This window comes from Pseudophryne corroboree, assembly GCF_028390025.1.
Source record: "Pseudophryne corroboree isolate aPseCor3 chromosome 3 unlocalized genomic scaffold, aPseCor3.hap2 SUPER_3_unloc_4, whole genome shotgun sequence".
Taxonomy (NCBI): Eukaryota; Metazoa; Chordata; class Amphibia; order Anura; family Myobatrachidae; genus Pseudophryne; species Pseudophryne corroboree.
The window spans coordinates 2,741,300-2,747,299 of NW_026967530.1; positions in this window are offsets into that span (position 1 = coordinate 2,741,300).

Here is a 6,000-nt window from a genome sequence, read left to right on the forward strand (position 1 = left end):
ATGTAGTGACAGGGGCACATGGGGGGAATGTAGTGACAGGGGCACATGGGGGGAATGTAGTGACAGGGGCCCTTGGGGGGGAGTGTAGTGACAGGGGCCCATGGGGGGCAGTGTAGTGACAGGGGCCCATGGGGGGATGTAGTGACAAGGGCCCATGGGGGGATGTAGTGACAGGGGCCCATGCGAGGAATGTAGTGAAGTGACAGGGGCCCATGAAGGGGGGGATGTAATGACAGGGGCCCATGGGGGGAATGTAGTGACAGGGGCCCATGGGGGGAATGTAGTGACAGGGGCCCATGGGGGATGTAGTGACAGGGGCCCATGGGGGGAGTGTAGTGACAGGGGCCCATGGGGGAGTGTAGTGACAGGGGCCCATGGGGGAATGTAGTGACAGGGGCCCATGGGAGGATGTAGTGACAGGGGCCCATGGGGGGAGTGTAGTGACAGGGGCCCATGGGGGAGTGTAGTGACTGGGGCCCATGAAGGGGGGGATGTAATGACAGGGGCCCATGGGGGGAATGTAGTGACAGGGGCCCATGGGGGGAATGTAGTGTCAGGGGCCCATGAAGGGGGGGATGTAATGACAGGGGCCCATGGGGGGAATGTAGTGACAGGGGCCCATGGGGGGATGTAGTGACAGGGGCCCATGGGGGAAATGTAGTGTCAGGGGCCCATGAAGGGGGGGGATGTAATGACAGGGGCCCATGGGGGGGGGGTGTAGTGACAGGGGCCCATGGGGGGGATGTAGTGACAGGGGCCCATGGGGGAAATGTAGTGTCAGGGGCCCATGAAGGGGGGAATGTAGTGACAGGGTCCCATGCGGGGAATGTAGTGAAGTGACAGGGGCCCATGGGGGGATGTAGTGACAGGGGCCCATGGGGAATGTAGTGACAGGGGCCCATGGGGAATGTAGTGACAGGGGCCCATGGGGGGAATGTAGTGACAGGGGCCCATGGGGGGAATGTAGTGACAGGGGCCCATGGGGGGACTGTAGTGACAGGGGCCCATGGGGGGAATGTAGCCATAGGGCCCATGGGGGGAATGTAGTGACAGGGACACATGGGGGAAATGTAGTGACAGAGGCCCATGGGGGGAATGTAGTGACAGAGGCCCATGGGGGGAATGTAGTGACAGGGACACATGGGGGGAATGTAGTGACAGAGGCCCATGGGGGGAATGTAGTGACAGAGGCCCATGGGGGGAATGTAGTGACAGAGGCCCATGCGGGAATGTAGTGACAGGGGCCCATGGAGGGAATGTAGTGACAGAGGCCCATGGGGGAATGTAGTGACAGGGGCCCATGCGTGGAATGTAGTGACAGGGGCCCATGGAGGGAATGTAGTGACAGGGGCCCATGGGGGGAATGTAGTGATAGGGGCCCATGGGGGGAATGTAGTAACAGGGGCCCATGGGAGGAATGTAGCAACTGGGGCCCATGGGGGGGAATGTAGCGACTGGGGCCCATGCGGGGGATGTAGCAATAGGGCCCATGCGGGGAATGTAGGGACTGGGGCCCATGGGGGGAATGTAGCAACAGGGGCCCATGGGGGGAATGTAGCAACTGGGGCCCATGGGGGGATGTAGCAATAGGGCCCATGGGGGGAATGTAGTGACAGGGGCCCATGGGGAATGTAGTGACAGGGGCCCTTGGGGAATGTAGTGACAGGGGCCCATGGGGAATGTAGTGACAGGGGCCCATGGGGAATGTAGTGACGGGCCCATGGGGAATGTAGTGACAGGGGCCCATGGGGGAATGTAGTGACAGGGGCCCATGGGGGGAATGTAGCCATAGGGCCCATGGGGGGAATGTAGTGACAGGGACACATGGGGGGAATGTAGTGACAGAGGCCCATGGGGGGAATGTAGTGACAGAGGCCCATGGGGGGGAATGTAGTGATAGGGGCCCATGGGGGGAATGTAGTGATAGGGTCCCATGGGGGAAATGTAGTGACAGGGGCCCATGCGGGAATGTAGTGACAGGGGCCCATGGAGGGAATGTAGTGACAGAGGCCCATGCGGGGAATGTAGTGACAGGGACACATGGGGGGAATGTAGTGACAGAGGCCCATGCGGGGAATGTAGTGACAGAGGCCCATGCGGGGAATGTAGTGACAGAGGCCCATGCGGGGAATGTAGTGACAGAGGCCCATGGGGGGAATGTAGTGATAGAGGCCCAAGGGGGGAATGTAGTGACAGGGGCCCATGCGGGGAATGTAGTGACAGAGGCCCATGGGGGGGATGTAGTGTTAGAGGCCCATGGGGGGAATGTAGTGACAGGGGCCCATGGGGGGAATGTAGTGATAGAGGCCCATGGGGGGAATGTAGTGACAGGGGCCCATGGGGGAATGTAGTGATAGAGGCCCATGGGGGGGAGTGTAGTGACAGGGGCCCATGGGGGGAATGTAGTGACAGGGGCCCATGGGGGGGAGTGTAGTGACAGGGGCCCATGGGGGGATGTAGTGACAGGGGCCCATGGGGGGATGTAGTGACAGGGGCCCATGGGGGGATGTAGTGACAGGGGCCCATGCGGGGAATGTAGTGAAGTGACAGGGGCCCATGAAGGGGGGGATGTAATGACAGGGGCCCATGGGGGGAATGTAGTGACAGGGGCCCATGGGGGGAATGTAGTGACGGGCTCATGGGGGGATGTAGTGACAGGGGCCCATGGGGGGTGTAGTGACAGGGGCCCATGGGGGAGTGTAGTGACAGGGGCCCATGGGGGAATGTAGTGACAGGGGCCCATGGGAGGATGTAGTGACAGGGGCCCATGGGGGGAGTGTAGTGACAGGGGCCCATGGGGGAGTGTAGTGACTGGGGCCCATGAAGGGGGGGATGTAATGACAGGGGCCCATGGGGGGAATGTAGTGACAGGGGCCTATGGGGGGAATGTAGTGTCAGGGGCCCATGAAGGGGGGGATGTAATGACAGAGGCCCATGCGGGGAATGTAGTGACAGAGGCCCATGCGGGGAATGTAGTGATAGAGGCCCATGGGGGGAATGTAGTGATAGAGGCCCATGGGGGGAATGTAGTGACAGGGGCCCATGCGGGGAATGTAGTGACAGAGGCCCATGGGGGGAATGTAGTGATAGAGGCCCATGGGGGGAATGTAGTGACAGGGGCCCATGGGGGGAATGTAGTGATAGAGGCCCATTGGGGGAATGTAGTGACAGGGGCCCATGGGGGAATGTAGTGATAGAGGCCCATGGGGGGGAGTGTAGTGACAGGGGCCCATGGGGGGAATGTAGTGACGGGCCCATGGGGGGGAGTGTAGTGACAGGGGCCCATGGGGGGATGTAGTGACAGGGGCCCATGGGGGGATGTAGTGACAGGGGCCCATGGGGGGATGTAGTGACAGGGGCCCATGCGGGGAATGTAGTGAAGTGACAGGGGCCCATGAAGGGGGGGATGTAATGACAGGGGCCCATGGGGGGAATGTAGTGACAGGGGCCCATGGGGGGAATGTAGTGACAGGGGCTCATGGGGGGATGTAGTGACAGGGGCCCATGGGGGGTGTAGTGACAGGGGCCCATGGGGGAGTGTAGTGACAGGGGCCCATGGGGGAATGTAGTGACAGGGGCCCATGGGAGGATGTAGTGACAGGGGCCCATCGGGGGAGTGTAGTGACAGGGGCCCATGGGGGAGTGTAGTGACTGGGGCCCATGAAGGGGGGGATGTAATGACAGGGGCCCATGGGGGGAATGTAGTGACAGGGGCCTATGGGGGGAATGTAGTGTCAGGGGCCCATGAAGGGGGGGATGTAATGACAGGGGCCCATGGGGGGAATGTAGTGACAGGGGCCCATGGGGGGAATGTAGCAACTGGGGCCCATGGGGGGATGTAGCAATAGGGCCCATGGGGGGAATGTAGTGACAGGGGCCCATGGGGAATGTAGTGACAGGGGCCCTTGGGGAATGTAGTGACAGGGGCCCATGGGGAATGTAGTGACAGGGGCCCATGGGGAATGTAGTGACGGGCCCATGGGGAATGTAGTGACAGGGGCCCATGGGGGAATGTAGTGACAGGGGCCCATGGGGGGAATGTAGCCATAGGGCCCATGGGGGGAATGTAGTGACAGGGACACATGGGGGGAATGTAGTGACAGAGGCCCATGGGGGGAATGTAGTGACAGAGGCCCATGGGGGGGAATGTAGTGATAGGGGCCCATGGGGGGAATGTAGTGATAGGGTCCCATGGGGGAAATGTAGTGACAGGGGCCCATGCGGGAATGTAGTGACAGGGGCCCATGGAGGGAATGTAGTGACAGAGGCCCATGCGGGGAATGTAGTGACAGGGACACATGGGGGGAATGTAGTGACAGAGGCCCATGGGGGGAATGTAGTGACAGAGGCCCATGCGGGGAATGTAGTGACAGAGGCCCATGCGGGGAATGTAGTGACAGAGGCCCATGCGGGGAATGTAGTGACAGAGGCCCATGGGGGGAATGTAGTGATAGAGGCCCAAGGGGGGAATGTAGTGACAGGGGCCCATGCGGGGAATGTAGTGACAGAGGCCCATGGGGGGGGATGTAGTGTTAGAGGCCCATGGGGGGAATGTAGTGACAGGGGCCCATGGGGGGAATGTAGTGATAGAGGCCCATGGGGGGAATGTAGTGACAGGGGCCCATGGGGGAATGTAGTGATAGAGGCCCATGGGGGGGAGTGTAGTGACAGGGGCCCATGGGGGGAATGTAGTGACAGGGGCCCATGGGGGGGAGTGTAGTGACAGGGGCCCATGGGGGGATGTAGTGACAGGGGCCCATGGGGGGATGTAGTGACAGGGGCCCATGGGGGGATGTAGTGACAGGGGCCCATGCGGGGAATGTAGTGAAGTGACAGGGGCCCATGAAGGGGGGGATGTAATGACAGGGGCCCATGGGGGGAATGTAGTGACAGGGGCCCATGGGGGGAATGTAGTGACGGGCTCATGGGGGGATGTAGTGACAGGGGCCCATGGGGGGTGTAGTGACAGGGGCCCATGGGGGAGTGTAGTGACGGGCCCATGGGGGAATGTAGTGACAGGGGCCCATGGGAGGATGTAGTGACAGGGGCCCATGGGGGGAGTGTAGTGACAGGGGCCCATGGGGGAGTGTAGTGACTGGGGCCCATGAAGGGGGGGATGTAATGACAGGGGCCCATGGGGGGAATGTAGTGACAGGGGCCTATGGGGGGAATGTAGTGTCAGGGGCCCATGAAGGGGGGGATGTAATGACAGAGGCCCATGCGGGGAATGTAGTGACAGAGGCCCATGCGGGGAATGTAGTGATAGAGGCCCATGGGGGGAATGTAGTGATAGAGGCCCATGGGGGGAATGTAGTGACAGGGGCCCATGCGGGGAATGTAGTGACAGAGGCCCATGGGGGGAATGTAGTGATAGAGGCCCATGGGGGGAATGTAGTGACAGGGGCCCATGGGGGGAATGTAGTGATAGAGGCCCATTGGGGGAATGTAGTGACAGGGGCCCATGGGGGAATGTAGTGATAGAGGCCCATGGGGGGGAGTGTAGTGACAGGGGCCCATGGGGGGAATGTAGTGACGGGCCCATGGGGGGGAGTGTAGTGACAGGGGCCCATGGGGGGATGTAGTGACAGGGGCCCATGGGGGGATGTAGTGACAGGGGCCCATGGGGGGATGTAGTGACAGGGGCCCATGCGGGGAATGTAGTGAAGTGACAGGGGCCCATGAAGGGGGGGATGTAATGACAGGGGCCCATGGGGGGAATGTAGTGACAGGGGCCCATGGGGGGAATGTAGTGACAGGGGCTCATGGGGGGATGTAGTGACAGGGGCCCATGGGGGGTGTAGTGACAGGGGCCCATGGGGGAGTGTAGTGACAGGGGCCCATGGGGGAATGTAGTGACAGGGGCCCATGGGAGGATGTAGTGACAGGGGCCCATCGGGGGAGTGTAGTGACAGGGGCCCATGGGGGAGTGTAGTGACTGGGGCCCATGAAGGGGGGGATGTAATGACAGGGGCCCATGGGGGGAATGTAGTGACAGGGGCC